Below are 17,748 nucleotides of genomic sequence, written 5' to 3' on the forward strand. Positions count from 1 at the left end.
TCCTAAAAAAATATTAACTGAACTTCCTTAAATATAAGAAAAAACCAGATTTGTAAGCATCGGCTGTCACTGCATGATATCTACAGAATGACAATATCAAAGCTAAGAAGTAATAACATCTTCATTTAGTTCATTACTAACATTTTAAAATACCAAAAGCCAGAAATATCTTCTGGAGGATGACAGGACTTTCTAAAGATTAGGTTAAAATACAACATATGGGAATTGCTTTTATTTCTTATCTTTTTTTCATCATACAGAGTAGCTTTTCCAATTTGAAAATTATACTATTTATGTCCATCTTTAATTGCATTGTTTTGTTATAAGGCATTGATTGACAAAAAAAATAGACCAAATAGATATTACTTATAAAGGATATATTGTAATCAATACTACTTACTTAAAAAGTTGATTGATCATATAAACATAGCTCACAATTATGAAAAATAGAGATTTTTTATATACCTCAGTAGACATGCAAAATTTAATCTTAAATATGAATCACACTATAATTGCTTGATTGTTGCAATGAGCTGAAAGAAAAAAAAAAAAACACAAGGATCCTGCAGAGAACAAGAAATTGTGAAAGCAATCATAGAGGGAAATAATTGTTACATTTATGATTCTTTCAATTATGGATTATGGAAACGACTGCACGGCAACCTCTTCAGTTTCAAGACAGCATGGTGTTTTATATAATAAGGCTCTGAATAAAGTAACTATTATCAATAGTGTTTGCAACTTAATTGGCTACCTTTGAAGCTAAAGAGGTCTTTTTGCTTTATACCTTTGATTCCCAGCTATATTTTAAAACATTGGCATTCTGTCCAGCTGTTTAACTTCCATTTATGTTCTTAGATTCTCTGGAGGATAGTGCATATACATTTTACTAGAGCTGAGAAACATTTTCACTAGGGAGGAATAAGCACAGAATCTGTTAAGCATCCATAAATTTATGTGTTTATCCAACAACATGCCTACATTACACCTCTACCCTATTATAATTACATTTAATTTTAAAAGGAACATCACCTTAAGGCACAAGTAGAATTTATTAAGTTCTCAAATAAAGCCACCCTCTAATGCCTAATGCATTTACCAGAATAGTATTAAGGATGCATTCCCTGTTTAAAGATTTTGTCTAGAAGAGGCCTTGCCTTAAATAGGCTTTGGCCTGATACGGGCTGATGTTCTCAAAGGTATCTGTACCAAGAGAAATGCCAGTTAATGAGGATGGCAGTTTGAGAAATGACAGTGTCACTGCCCTGGTTTAATCAATGGAGAGGGGGGAGGAGGAGGAGGAGGAGGAGGAGGAGGAGGAGGAGGAGGAAGAGGAGGAGGAGTCTTGGTGTAGCCAAAAAAGTGAAGGCTTGTTAATGTAATACTGTAAATCAAGAAGAAAAGAAGGTAAAAATGTACACCTCACTATTAAAAGTAGAAATCAAGAATTACATGATCTAAAAATCTTGGAGGGTTAAATTTGGGAAAGAGAAACATTCATCTCAGGCTAATTTCAATAATCTGTCTCATTTGATTTTCCTATAGTGAGGTCTCAGCTATTATATGACAACATCCTCTTTGACTTATGCCAGAGAAAATAAATGTTTACTTAATGTCTGTTATGTGTCTTTTGGTCAGTATTACCAAGGCAGAAAGTGTTAGAGAGTGTATTATTAAAGATAACAATATTTAAGGAGCAATACAATGATTCACAAAGTGAACTTTCTACATCATGGTATTATGTCAAATAACTCAGTATTTTGACTCATTCCTCTAAAACTATTTTCTGTTTTTCCTGCATGATCTGTACATATATAGAAACATTTGGACGGGCGCCCGGGTGGCTCAGTGAGCTGGGCCTCTGCCTTCAGCTCAGGTCATGATCTCAGAGTCCTGAGATCGAGCCCCGCATTGGGCTCTCTCCTCAGCGGGGAGCCTGCTTCCCCCTCTTTATCTGCCTGCCTCTCTGCATACTTGTGATCTCTGTCAAATAAATAAATAAAAACTTTAAAAAAAAATTTGGAAGGCAGTAAATTCAGTTCTGGGCCGTAAGCTCCCAGCCCTGTTTCCCACTTCATCAGTCCCTACAGGAAAGGAGTCCTTCTGTCCCTCACCCAGTTCCTCCTGCACTTGGCCCTATACGCCACTGGCCCTGAACAAAGGTATTTTATAATTTCAGACATTTAAAGGTTCCAAAAATACCTCCCCAAGAAATCCAATACTGATAAATTCCTACTTTTGTGGCTTTTCCTGTACCTCAAAGGACTGATTCCAGAAATCCCTTCTTAAAATACAAATATGTTACCAGAAAACATAATACTTTATCAACCTCTATGATAGCAACACCAACTTGTAATTTCATAAGCTCTTTGTTAGAAAAGGCACTGAAAACATGACATAAGTATTCATTCATTCAAACATTTATTGTCAATCTACCACAGCTAGACTCAATGTAATTATCAGCTGGGATCTCAAGATAAATAAAACAGTATCCATACCATCAGGGAGTTTACTGTCTGGTGGAGAAGATGGAGATAGATACACACACGCACACACACACACACACACACATATATATATAATTTCATTGCATATATTAGATGAGTCTGAATAAAGAATCATTTTTTGACAAAAAAACAGAAACTCAATTGGATAAGTTAAATAAAGAATATATTCGCTTAAATAGCTAAGAGCTCCTAAAAGGCAACTACAGTCTCAAGAGGGACTCTAATAAAAACTGAGAAACCAATGAGAAACCAAGATAGGTCTCTACTTATTCTCTTTCTTAGCACATCTCTCGTATATGCTCCCATTTTCCTACCTTTTCCCATAGATCAACTTTCTTGGCTTGTATATATGACCACATCAGCCTTTGACCTACCCATCCAACATCCATAGCCAACTAATTCACTTTCTCTATTAATTCTTGGAAAGAAAAATCTGACTTAATCCTAGTCTTAGGACAGATTCTCCTAAAAAGGAAGTGTGGGAATAAGGAGGAAATAATTGCCACCTTTAATTCAATAAGGTAATTTCAAAGAGCACCTTGAAGGAAGGGCAGGCATCTTTCACAGAATCAAAGGGAAAAATGCAATCCAAGCAGGCACACTGTCATGTTCTAAGGTATGAATGGAGAAGAGCAGCCTTTTTAAAAATGCATGTACGAAGATCCACGGTCAAGTGGCCACTGATGATGTTCAGAAGATAGGCAGGGATCATAAGACAATGTACTTTCTACGCTCTGCTAAGGAGTATGATTTTTTATCTGAGAGCTGATGCAAGTGGGGTGTCAAAATTTTTAACCAGAGAAGAGAGAAAAGCAGACCTGTGTTTTAAGAAAAAATAAATACATAAAGCAAAACAAAAACTCCAACAGGAGGTGAAGGATGGTATACAAGAAGACCAGACTGAATGTACCAGTCAAGAAGCTATTGCAGTAATTTAGACAAGAGATGGTGCCATCTCAAAATAAGACTGTGGAAAAGAGCGTGTGCAAGAGAGAAAGGATTCAAAAATATTATGAAAGCTGAATCTAAAATGAAATGGAGTCAGTTCAGAAAAGCAAAGAATGATAAGCTTTGACCCAGAGAAGAGAATGAAAGTCTAAACCAAATCCAAGGCCTGTGCTATGTGGTGTAACAGACATAGGAAAAAGAACACACTGGAAGAAAGGATGGGCACAGAAGACACACTTTGCATTCTTTCCGGTCTCTCCTTGGGGGTAGCCTTTCCTATGGTCTCTGAATATTTTAACCTAAATAAATAAATGCAGACTCCAGATCTTCAGGATGTAAGCTCGGGAAGCAACAAAATAATTGGTAATCAAACCTTAATCAAAAGCATACTCTAGTTATCCTGTCATTTTATTACAATGTCTGTAAATTCAACCTATCACATAAAAGGACAAAAATTCATTCCTGGTGAAGCTGTAACTCACTGGTGCTGGGCCTTGTTTCATTATGTATTTAATTAGAAGTTTTCACGGTGTTGTTTTCCTTTCAGTTCCAAGAATAAAAAGTGAAAAATGAGAAATGCGAACTTTTCAGATGATCCTATGACTTTGAAGCCACATATCGGAATATATGATCTCTTGCTTTTGCATTTAGAAGCCCTGGGGAGGAACATTATCAGATTGATTATGAATGCGTATATTTTCATAAGAATATGCAATCTTAGCCAGCTCAGCACAGGACACTGAAGTGAGTAAGTATCAAATTAAAGATTATTCTTTTTTGTGTGGAATTCACTCCAGCAAGAAATTGAACAAGGGGATTTAAAATCCAAAAACAGTAGGACCACCTCCTGAGACATTATTAATTATTAGTGGGCCCCAGTCTTCCAGTTTCTTATCTCCCTATACACCCAATGCTCCCATTGCTTTAAATTATTATCATTATTTGTTAAATGCCTTCAATGTGCTTAGTACCCTGGCAGGCACAGAAAAAAAGGTACCATATCTTCCCAGGGGCTTTCTACCTAAATTGCACAGATATAATTTAAGTTTGAAAATGGGTTGTAGTTGTCAGTTACAGTCCTTTCCAAAAGCTTAGAAGCAATAGAACAAAACTAAAAGTGTGTAATTTCCTATCCATTGCTTTTTCCTCCTTGGGCCTTCTTTATATTCCACAATAGATTTGCGGAATATATTCCACAATATTTCTGGGTGGTCTACTCACCCAGAAAAAAAAATATTGTAGAAACGTACCAGAGGTCAGTAATGGGAGGTCAAATTAACAACACGTAGAAACAAACTTGTGCGTCTGACTTATCACCCTGCTCCCTGCTGTCCTAGACTGAGGGTAGGGGATCGGGAGAAGGAAGCTGCCAGGGAGCCTGTATTCTGAAGCAGTGGCAACTGAGGAAAGGTGAGTGGAGAGCAGAGACCCAGAAGTGACTTTTTCTTCCCTATCCTCGACTTTCCCCACCCAGTGCAACCTGCGACATGGCCAGCAGTGCCCATACCTGCTTCAAATCTTCACCATCCTCTCAGAAGCCTTGTCCTTCCCTTACAGCTTCTCCAACTTCTTTGACAAAAGCAAAAGTGAAATCTGAAACCTAGCCTCTGATTTAGATCCTTCTATACACATTTTTTGACTCCGTAAAAATTAGTTGTTTAAAAGAAAGGAAAAATGGGGATACTCTCACACCTCTATCTGCCCCCCTGCTTTCCCATTATTACTAATAAAAACAATCCTTTTTAAAAATAAAAAATGCTGCATTTGCTTCAAGGTCAGATGGGTGATAGGGAAAAAGCAGTGAATTGGGGCTCTATGCCACCACAGAATGAAGAAAAATGCACACAAAAACCATAGGAAACAGATGTGGAAAAGGAAAACGTACAGACCAACCCTTAAGCCAATGAAGAAAACAACAGGGGGATTGGTGGATGGAAGGAGGTATTGGGAAATATTCTCAGGCTCTAGAGAATTACTGGGGGGTTACTAAAAAGTTTCCCACCCTATAACCCCACTGCCACTGCAGTCACCACCAAATTGATAACATCCCCCAAGCCCCACCCCAGCCTCCACTAGTAGCCTTGAGATCTACCACCAATAGTTTGGCATTAGGGAATTCCCTGCTTCCACCACCCAGCAGAGAAGAAAGAGGAGCTCTTCTTGATTGCACAGAACCACGAGGTACACACAGAAGTTCAATGACTGAAAACCATCTCCTGATACATCATTATGCACAGTGAATTATCTAAATTCAAAAATATATGTTTTTCCTTTAAAATACATATTCCTTGAAGGCAAAGCTCTTATAAAGTGACCAGTGCATATGTATACATTTCCAATGTATACATGCATATGTACACATGTCCACTGCATTATTGCCTACCAGTTTTACCCTCTGCTTTAATTTCCAGAGCCAGTGCCTCAGTCCTGCAACCCAGTAAAACACCACCAATTATGCCCATTTATACAACTAACAATGTCCAATTCTGCCACCTCCTCTGGCCTTCTCTTTTTTGTTACCTAGCTTTATTCATTCTGTCCTACATTCTCTCCTACATGAAGGCGTTACACAAACATTCATTACTGATGTAAGAATTATTCACTGAATGCCTACTATGTACAAGACATCATGCTGAGTACAAAGCATTGGTGTACCAGGAGTTTTAGCATTCCATTCATGTCTGCTCTAGCCCACCAATTTCTAAAATGTCAACCAGGTCTTAGTCCACTGATGCAATATGAACCTAAGTTCTTATTCCTCATACTCCTGGCATTTGTCTAGAGATTGTTGAATGCATGCATAGTTCTTTTCTTACTGATCCTTGGTAGTCTTATTATGTAGACCACAAAAACCCTAGCTCATTTTTTGAGAATGAACCTCAGTTGTTCAATCATTTAAATAAATGAAATAGCCTTCAATAGATAGTTCTGTGTTTTACTGAGATTATATAAAAGTCACTTTTTAAATAGTTATGTTCAGAGGTAATTCTGAGGAGATAAAGGAAGCAAAAGGAGATGAAAATTATAATAAAAGTAAAATAAAATTAAAATAACTAAAATCCTGAAAGTAAGAGGCATAACTGTGCCATGTTTACTTGAAAACACCAATTTTCAGGGCAGAAAAAAACCGAAGGAGAGGTGAGTTTTCACTTGACAAAAAGATTTACAGTATCACTTTCCAATATGAATAAAGTACAATTCAATTAGTAAAAAGAGAATATACGTGCTATTTTCTAGTATATATCGATATAGCAAATCTGCAGTATTTGTACACTTTACTCAGCGTAAGTCTGATAATTGATCATTGATGCCCACCTCCTCAATTTCTGGCTCCTACTTCATTTTCAAAACCTTGCCAAATATCTACAAAAATAAGAATAACCAGGTGAGAGGCATATTCTGAGAACAGGTTAAATGATTTAGGATTGGATCAGTCCTCTGCTTCTTCTCAGCCACCCAGACAAAGGCTAATATATGATTGTCAGATCTGGAATCCATAAATGTCATAAGCACAAAGCTGGATAATCCACATCCGTGCACAGGGCTTGGGGAAAGGTGTGGGAAACAGAGGATAGAGAGGCAGAGAGATTACATTTAAAGACAAAATTTTATAATCATAGTTTCTAAATGTTGGTTAAAGGAACATTTTAATCTTATTATACTGTATTCGTCTTACTTTCTATGCTGCCTGAATTCTTTCTATTCAAATTTCTGCTTAAATGTTATTCTTCCTTGCTAGTAAATTCCCTTTTTTCTCCATCTTTTCTATAGATCTTTTATGTTCCTTCAGATGTTCTTATCCTTGCTTCTTTTCCCCTTTTCATTAGTCTATGTAATCTATTCTTCTCTCAACCACTTTATTTCTCTTTTTTTTTTTCTCATCTTAAATCTGGCTTACATACAGTCAGATCTATAGATAACAGTATTAGCGAATACAGGATGTTACGAATAAGTATAAGAACAAAAGCATCATCCTAGTTTTAATTTCTTTTGTAAATCAGCTTTGTGTTTTTCCTCAAGGCTTCTACCTTATTTTCTTTTTATTGTTATAAGCATCTTTATTCAGTTAAATGTATAAATGTGAATCAGTGTTTCCAACAAGAACCCAAACCCCAAGCTAGAAACCCAGAGAATTCAGGGTCTGTAAAAATTTGCCAGTGCCTCCACTTTTTGATGAGAACAGATTTGGGTCTGGATGAAGTCACCGATGTGTCTCTGAAGAAACAAATGTCAGCGCGACCTATTAAAGTCAACCCAGAGCTAGGTAGCAACAATGAGCTGGGGATTAGCATTGACAGCTCCCTTAATGTGATTCTTTTGGACAGGGATTAATTTAATGTGTTGCTGTCAAATGAAACAAAAAACGAGATGGATTTACTAATGACTCTATTCTATACCACACACTTTTCCACCCCTGATCTATGTCAGAATGAATCTGACAGCAAAAGAAAATAATTTTTAAGATGAAAAGGAAGAAGACATTGGCTTCTTGACAAACTTCCAAGAAGGGAATTTTTACTGGGCTCCCAAGAGGGAGGATGAGCAGGGTAGGGGGCCGAGTGAAAGAACACAATGGAACGGCTGACCACCACTCCAACAAAGAAGCAGAGCACAAGGCTGGGGGCCTGGTGTTGGCCCCATGCTTTGGCACAAACTTGCAAGATGCCCTTAACTTCTCCAGGCCTCTTTTACCTCCTGTGTGACAGTAAAGGTTGTATGAGCTAGGAGGCTTCTCAATTTCATTTTACTTCTAAACTGCTAAACTCTGAGAGGGGCCCCAAACCAACTGGGAGCATTAGCCTTGCAAAGACAAGCCTGCACTGAGGCTATGACAGAGAGGGGGCGAATCAAAGAGCGAAGGTTGATCTTTTAGCAAAACGGTTTGCCAAGTCAAATGCTAAAGCCTCCTTAAAATAATTTGGATTCTTCTTTGTTCTCCCTAACAAAGAAACTTTAATTCGCAGTTCTCTGCGAAGACAATGCAGACAAGCCATTTTCAGGTGAAAGGTGTCTCGTCAATTAATAATCATTGAATAATCACTAAGAATTGGCAGGAGATATTCATCAAATTTTGATGCTCCTAATATGAAACCGCGTTGACCTACAATCCAAACTGGGCATCACTCTTCCTTGTGATTGTTTTGCTTTTACTTCCTATGAGGTAAACACTTCTCCACTCCCTTATTTGTACATCCTCCGGTAAGTTACCATGAGGCTCCTAAATAACCTCGGCTTCCCTGTGTCTGCGTCGGGTCTCATTGACAGGCACGTTCCACCACCGAGTGTGCGCACAGGCGCTGGGAAACACTGTCCTCAGAGCCCTGCCTGAAGCGCGTGGTTAACTCAGCACCCACCCGGAACAGGGAGGGACCATCCCCAGCCCGCCCGTCGGTGGGTCCAGGTCGGGGTAGAGGTACAGGCCACGAGAGGGAAAGGAGAGGCACCTCGGCATGGCTTAATTGGGGGACCCAAGTGCGGAGCAGGAAGAACCTGGATGTGACGGGGCGCAGAGGGATGAGACACCTCTCCCCTTGCAGGACCCCAGTGCCGCTCGCCCTCACTTCTCTGCCCAGACTCCGACTGGGGTTATCTCCGGCTCGAGATAACCCGTGCTGCGCCCCCGAAAAGCGCCCTTGGTTGGGGAGGTAATGACTGTTCCCCGCCTGGCCGCCTGCGCGCGCTCTCCTTGAGCAGGGACTCCAGCCCCGCGGGTCCTTCGCTTTGCTTGCCCTGTGCGCTCTTTTCCTTGGGCCGCTGGCACAATCCAGCCAGACCCCGATGGGGTGAGAATCCTGCCTCCGGTACTTAGCTCGGTGACCTTGAGCAGTTATCTAACCTCTTAAGATCAGTGATTCCCACCGGTTAAACGGGACCGAAGATGCGGTCTCCGCGGCTCCCTGTGGGATGAAATGAGAGGACGACGCCCGCCTCAAACTCCTAGTGCCCTGCCCCCTCTTCGTTCAGTTCCGCTCCTTCCTCTTCTATGATCTCCTTCTCTCTTTCCTGGCTTTTGCTGTTATTTTTGATCCTGTGTTTTCCCTTGATTTTATCTCCCCAATCTCTCCCAGAATCCTTTCACTTCTCTTTTTTTCATTTCTCCTTTTCCTTCCATACTCATTATTGCGGCCAACAATTCATCAAAGATTTGTTTCCACTTCCTAGACTTCAGGATTCCCAAGGCAAATCCCTATCATCTCTACTGGCCCGCTCCCCGGGCCACCCCAAATAATCAGGCAGTCAAGGAAGAGCTCTGCTTACTATGTAAATGCGGTCTCAAGATATACTGCCCTAGCCCCACTTCCAACCAGTAATTTTCTGCTATGCAGGACCCCTGAGACCACCGCTGCCCTAAAGGCAAGGGCCGCTGTGTTATCTTTGTCATTGTGTCCCTCTGCCAGGCCCAGAAATTTATGCAAGGGTTTAAGAAGGACACAAGCTTCCAGCGAGCAAAAGCAGGAAGCTGAAACTGGAACCCAGTCTTGAACTGACTTGCCTTGATTTCTTACTAAAGAGAAAATCAAACTTATATATAATATTCTATATTCATATGGGAACTTTTTTTTCAAATCTTCGATTAAGCTGAAAGATAAAGTGTAAAAAGAAATAGCACAAGATTTACTCAAGTGTTTTGTTGTCTTTTTCTAAGCCATGTTCTGTAATTTTTACCTATAGAACTGAAGTTTAAGATCAAGTTCTTTATTGAGATTGGTTAGAACAGGAAGAATATTGCATTGCTTAAAAAGGAGGAGTTACATTTATGTTCATTTATTGACACACTTTAAAGATATGTGATAATGCTATTTTTTGTAATAATGAAAAACTGCTGCTACATACACTATCATAGTACATATAGTATAAAAAGTATAAATAAAATACCAAAAACTATAACCAAAGTTTGTATATGAACTTTTTAAAAAGAAGCAAAAAGCTAAGGGGAAAAATTCTTCTAAAGAAGACTAGAAAATTTTTAGTTGCTTGCCATTTACCTCAAACTTAAAAGTATCAAATTTCCCTTAAAATTATTTCTCATTTTTATTAGAATCTAATTGTAGATCACCTGTAAAATGTTGGGGGAAGGAAGACAAGTGGAGAAATACCAATTCTGTGCTTAGATTTTTGAAAGAGTAAAAGAACCACAGTACCACCTTGTGGGGAACTGAGTTTTTTTCATCTGTATTATGGTTGTTTTATGCCCCTTCACTATATAGTCACATACACACACAAATTTTAAATAAAAATAAAATCTTTTAAAACACAGAACAAAAACTTGGGTCTATGTGAATAAATTATGATAATATGCCTTCTCTATTATTTTAAACACACTAGCATGTTTATGTCAAAATAACTTTCAAGTTTTAACAAACTAGCATATTATTATGCTAGTTTGTTCTTTCAGTAAAGAAATCTTGCTTCTAATACTAATCCCAGAAATCAAATGTTAGGCATGATACACTAAATATAAAATTATGTACATATCCCAAAAGAAGAGTAAGTCTTTCAAAATTGGTTTAAATTTTATTAAATAGTATGTATGCCTTTTAAATTTCTTTGTTCTGTTGCTTAGACTTGAAAGAGGGATATTCTTACACAAACACAAAACAATGCTTTATTTTTTTAAAGCTGTTTGTTTCATTACATTTAAGATTGGTAGAGAAGCCAGACATGTATAGAGCTTATATTTGTTAGTCTAACAACTGTTTTAGTCATATAGTGCATATAAAAAGGGCATAGATGATAAAGACTGCATTTTAAGATTGTTAAGACTCCAAAGCCAAGAAATGCGAAATAAAAACTGTCTCTTCTATTGTACATCTGGAACTATCTTACATGACATGGATGTCTCCTGCTTCTAAATGTGTTTTCTGCAAGGCAAGAGAGAATTCTGGGGTTACCTGTAGGCATTCTTTATTCTCTGTGCTTTAGAATCACAGAGCTAGGATATCCCTCTGACCTTCAGGAAGGACTAAATCAAAAGCATCCCAGGAAGAGAACAGTGTATTTCAAACTGTGTTCGGCAAGCCCTAGGGTCTGTCAAAAGATTAGAAGGGGAGGGGAACACCAGCAGAGGCCCCTCACCACCAGGTTCCACCAACGGACTATGATTTCATCATTTTCACTCTGATTTTCATCATTTAAACAACAGGCTCTATGGCTTTAAAAGTGTTAGAATATCACTAATCTAACATAGCTTATTTTGTAAAAGATTAGTGAAGAATTGCTACAAGAAATGTCCTGATGCTTCCTGTACATTTACTAACAAATGCATTTTAGGAGCAGCCCACCGTGTTTCCATATAAAACATTCCTTTTCTTTAAAAAAAAAAATAGTTCATTACAAAATGAACTAAAATTTAAAAGTTTGGCTGTATTTTTTTAAAACTCAGTTAAAACATAAGTATATTAAATAAAAAATTTCTGTATTACCACCTCAATCTGCTCACTTCCAAAGAATAACACAATTAACAATCTGGTTTGTACCCCCCCAGACACTTTATCTCTGTAAGCACAGATATAAATGTGTGTGGGTACGTACACACAGATACATACACACAGAGTATTTGTTTCAAAAAAACAGGATTTTATCATCTGTGGTTTTGCCCTAAATAAAACAATAAAGAATATCTTTCTGTGTCACTGCCTCCAGAACCACCTCATTTCTTGTATTGACTCCATCTTATAACTGACTCCATATAAACTTAACTTCATTTCAAATGTTAAATATTTGGATTTTGGGGGACGCCTGGGTGGTTCAGTTGGTTAAGCCACTGCCTTCGGCTCAGGTCATGATCCCAGGGTCCTGGGATCGAGTCCCGTATCGGAGTGGGGAGCCTGCTTCTCTCTCTGCCTCTGCCTGCTGTTCTGCCTGCTTGTGTTCTCCTGCACACTCTCTCTCTCTCTCTCTGACAAATAAATAAATAAAATCTTTTTTTTAAAAAATTGGATTTTTGTTTGTATATTATGTATTTGCCCTTGCTCTTCCTTGATCCAAAATGCATGTCTTACATTCCACCTGGCCAACGCCTACACATGTAAGTTTCAGTTTTTTATGTTATGGTTAGAGTAACCACTCTACCAACCTCTAAGAAGAAACACTTTCAGAATTTTGAAACATAGTTTCTTAATACAACATACTTTCTTCTCTACCTGAACATTTTAAACACAGTAACGCAGGATTTTTTTTTAAAGCATAATAATTTCTTTACATGGAAATAATAAACCTACATCCTTTTTGGATTTTCCTACCTCAAGAATTGGATTTATGCTTTTTGGAGAGCGATCTGCTTGCACCTATCAATAAAGTGTGGATGTTGGTTTTCATGAAAGAGTGGGAGAAGGAAAGGAAGGGAGGGGAGGACGAAGAGACAACAACCCAGAGAGATTATAGGATTTGGGGATAAATCTGCTCTGGATAAATAATCATATAGTATGTTTGTCATTATTAATTTTGATAAATAGTAATAAGGATATTACATTATGGTAAACTATTTAAAGAAATTAGGTTTTCTTCTCAAAGAGTTGCAAAATGTTACAAAACCTCTCATTCTTCTTTACTTTTTAAACCCAATCTTTGGTGATATATTTCTAAAGCATCCCACATATGTTTTTTCCTTTTTAAAAAATATATCTCAACATACAGATAAGCCCTTTTTAAGTCTAACGAATCTTTGATTGAAATTTATATGTCATTGCTTTCATCTCATTTAATGATTATAGTCTTTGTCCTAAATTTATTATTAACATACTTGGGCCTTTGTTTCTTACCAGCCCATTCATTTTTCTATTCTTAATTCATTTTTCAAATAAAGATAAAATATAATTGGATATTCAACTGTTAAATAAATACTGCTACTTGGATAAAACCAAGGAGACAGGTGAAGCTAAAGTTTTGGTTGATTTCTAAATCAGCACTAATAAGATGGTGTATAAGAGCCCAAATTCAATATGCTCTGTAGTTCAGGAGTGTCAATGTTTAAATGTCTTAAGTCTTCACTTTAATACATGAAAAGGAATGTATGAAAGCTAAAGGCCAACATAAAACATAAAGTGTTTTCCATGGTATTAGAGGAGTAACAACTAGAAAAAAGGTGTGCCCTTATCAGAGGTTTTGTTTTCAAGGATATCGTTTGTAATATTAGCAGCAGCCACCAAGATAAAGCTAAGCTATGAACCTACAGAAAATTCAGACAGGTCTGAGTATACATATCTCGAAGACAATTGAGATTGGGTTGCCAGAGGCCTATTTCTTTTTTTTTTCTTTCTTTAATTTTTATTTATTTTTTTAAATTTCTTTTCAGTATTCCAGAATTCATTGTTTATGTACCACACCCAGTGTTCCATGCAATACATGCCCTCCACAAAACCCACCACCAGGCTCACCCAACCTCCCACCTCCGCCCCTCCAAAACCCTCAGATTGTTTTTCAGAGTCCATAGTCTCTCATGGTCCTTGTCCCCTTCCAATTTCCCCCAACTCCCTTCTTCTCTCCATCTCCCCATGTCCTCTGTGTTATTTTTTATGCTCCACAAATAAGTGAAACCATATGATAATTGACTTTCTCTGCTTGACATTTCACTCAGCATAATCTCCTCCAGTCTCATCCATGTCGATACAAAAGTTGGGTATTCATCCTTTCTGATGGAGGCATAATACTCCATAGTGTATATGGACCACATCTTCCTTATCCACTCATCCATTGAAGGACATCTTTTTTCTTTCCATAGTTTGGCAACTATGGCTATTGCTGCTATGAACATTGGGGTACAGAAGGCCCTTCTTTTCACTACCTCTGTATCTTTGGGATAAATACCCAGTAGTGAAAATGCAGGGTCATAGGGAAGCTCTATTTTTAATTTCTTGAGGAATCACCACACTGTTTTCCAAAGTAGCTGTACCAACTTGCATTCCCACCAACAGTGTAAGAGGGTTCCCCTTTCTCCACATCCTTTTCAACACACGTTGTTTACTGTCTTGTTAATTTTGGCCATTCTAACTGGTGTAACGTGGTATCTCAATGTGGTTTTGATTTGAATCTCCCTGATAGCTAGTGATGATGAACATTTTTTCATGTGTCTGTTAGCTATTTGTATGTCTTCATTGGAGAAGTGTCTGTTCATGTCTTCTGCCCATGTTTTGACAGGATTATCTGTTTTGTGTGTGTTGAGTTTGAGGAGTTCTTTATAGATCCTGGATAGCAGCCCTTTGTCTGTATTGTCATTTGCGAATATCTTCTCCCATTCTGTGGGTTGCCTTTTTGTTATGTTGACTGTTTCCTTTGCTGTGCAGAAGCTTTTGATCTTGATGAATTCCCAAAAATTCATTTTCGATTTTGTTTCCTTTGCCTTTGGAGACATATCTTGAAAGAAGTGGCTGTGGCCAATGTCAAAGAGGTTACTGCCTATGTTCTCCTCTATGGTTCTGATGGATTCCTCCCTCATGTTGAGGTCTTTTATCCATTTCGAGTTTATCTTTGTGTATGGTGTAAGAGAATGGTCCACATTCATACTTCTACATATAGATGTCCAATTTTCCCAGCACCATTTATTGAAGAGACTTTTTTCCACTGTATATTTTTCTCTGCTTTGTCGAAGATTATTTGGCCATAAAGTGAGGGTTCATATCTGGGCTCTCTACTCTGTTCCACTGGTCTATGTATCTGTTTTTATGCCAGTCCTATGCTGTCTTGGTGATCACAGCTTTGTAGCAAAGCTTGAAATCAAGCAATGTGATGTCCCCAGTTTTGTTTTTCTTTTTCAATGTTTCCTTAGCAATTTGGGGTCTCTTCTGATTCCATACAAATTTTAGGATTGTTTGCTCCAGCCCTGTGAAAAATGCCTGTGGAATTTTGATCAGAATGGCATTAAAAGTATAGATTTCTCTATTCAGTATAGACATTTTAACAATGTTTTTCTTCCGATCCATGAGCATGGAATAGTCTTCCACCTTTTTGTGTCTTCAATTCCTTTCTTGAGTGTTCTGTAGTTCCTCGAGTACAGATCCTTTACCTCTTTGGTTAGGTTTATTCCCAGGTATCTTATGGTTCTTGGTGCTATAGTAAATGGAACCGATTCTCTAATTTCCCTTTCTGTATTTTCATTGTTAGTGTATAAGAAAGCCGCTGATTTCTGTACATTGATTTTGTATTCTGCCACATTACTGAATTGCTGTATGAGTTCTAGTAGTTTGGGATGGAGTCTTTTGGGTTTTCCATATAAAGTATCATGTCATCTGCAAAGAGAGAGAGCTTGACTTCTTCATTGCCAATTTGAATACCTTTTATTTCTCTTTGTTGTCTGATTGCTGTTGCTAGGACTTCAAGAGTTGAACAAGAGTGGTGAGAGTGGGCATCCTTGTGTTCCTGACCTCAAACAGAAGCTGTGACCTTTCTTCCATTAATGATGGTATTTGCTGTGGGTTTTTCATAGATAGATTTATGAAGCTGAGGAATGTTCCTTCTATCCCTATACTTTGAAGTGTTTTAATCAGGAACGGATGCTGGATTTTGTCAAATGCTTTTTCTGCATCAATTGAGGGGACCATGTGGTTCTTTTCTCTTCTCTTATTGATTTGTTCTACCACATTGATTGATTTGCGAATGTTGAACCACCCTTGCAACCCAGGGATGAATCCTGTTTCTAAAATAGACCAAGGATGATCCTGGGAAATACATCTTTAGGTTATCAGAAACTTCAGGAGTACCAATTTACCCAAATGAAGGTAATAAGCTAGTGTTAACACAGAGGGATGATTTTGGTCATGTTAGCATTATATATGACATGTATGGACACTTCCTAAAAGCACTGGTAAGAATTTAAGAAGAGACCAGAATGACCTTGGAGTGGCCTGGGGCAAGGACTAAGGGGAGGAAGTGGGGAGTAGATAACCACAGAAATACTGTTTGCTTTCTGTTACAGTGAACTTGTAACACTTTATCCTATCTATATTCTGTATCTGGGGCACCCTGAGGAAACGTGAGTTAGATAATACAACACTAGGCTCCAACAGACACTGTGCCAAGTTCTTTCTTTCAAAGCTTGATTGATTTTTAATTTTAGAAACAGAATTTTTATTTGAATCATGAGAAGAACAAATAACTACTAAAGAAAAATTATTTAAGGGCTCATTAATGACCATAATGTCTCCAAACTATGATAGGGAAACAAACAAACAAAACCCCAAAAACAGAACAGCCCTGGCCTTTGAGAACTTTGGGGCAGAAATCAGCTGGTAAAGGGTATAAGGGAATATATACAGATGATGGCAATGTTTTATACCTTCATAGGGTTTGGATTCTATAGAGGTATTCGCTTGTCAAAACCCAGCAAATGGAATACTAAAGATTTGTACATTTATTGTATGTAAAACTTACCTCAATAGGAAAAAAAAATGTAAAAAATACTGAACTCTTGTTAATGATATGAATGTTAAAGCACTTAAAGAAAAATGTACCAATGTCTTCTATTACTTTCATCAGTGAATATATCAAAGGTTAAGATATATCAATAGGAGGATAAAGGGTTAACTATATGGACAGGTAATAAAACAAGGAAAGTAAAAATGTTAATGTAGGACTCTAGGTGGTAAATATTTAGGTTTCACAATAAAAATACTTTTCAGTTTGCTGTACATTTGAAAACTTTCATAATGAAACATTGGAGAAAAAAAATTAATGTCTCAGATCTAAGAAGATTTGAAGTCTAAAAGGGATCAGAGTGGGCGGATAGGATCTGTTTATAACCCAACTAAAATAAATAATCAGTACGGGATGGGAATAGGAAAGAGCAATATGTCAGCTCATCTCATTTTTACTGCCTCCAATTCCCCCAGCATTCCCCAGTACCTCGGATTATTTTGATTCTCCCACCTTTGCCTGGTTATCTAGCCATTCTGTGTGTCAGGCAGTCAGTATAAAAATAATTACAGCTGTCCTCCATACCACCTCCAACTCACACCAACATCACACTCCAGACAAACAAGTTTAAACGCTGATGCACTTGCCCATATTCCCAGTCTCATCACTGGCTTCTATGTTGTGGCCTGAAGCTCTTTAACCCACAGTCAGGTTTGGGATTCAGTGCTTCCATAATGACCAGTAGGTTTCTGGGATTATCCTGCCCCTTTCAATTCCAGTTCTGAAAAACTCTAGTTGGAAGGGTGGAGTTTCTGTTTTGGTTCCATTTATCTCATCAGGTTTCTATGGTCACTCTCCCAGTTTGGTGCCTGCAGCCCAGACTATCACATAAACAGATAATGCCTGCTGTACCAGAATGACCTCTAGGATAAGCAGCTTAAAGAAG

The 17,748-nt window shown here is 37.9% G+C and overlaps 1 pseudogene; it reads left to right on the forward strand.

The window, feature by feature from the left end:
- Positions 1-17,748, forward strand: part of LOC116589315 — a 124,473-nt pseudogene that overhangs the window by 91,934 nt on the left and 14,791 nt on the right.

This window comes from Mustela erminea, chromosome 4 (genome assembly GCF_009829155.1).
Source record: "Mustela erminea isolate mMusErm1 chromosome 4, mMusErm1.Pri, whole genome shotgun sequence".
In the NCBI taxonomy this organism is placed as follows: Eukaryota; Metazoa; Chordata; class Mammalia; order Carnivora; family Mustelidae; genus Mustela; species Mustela erminea.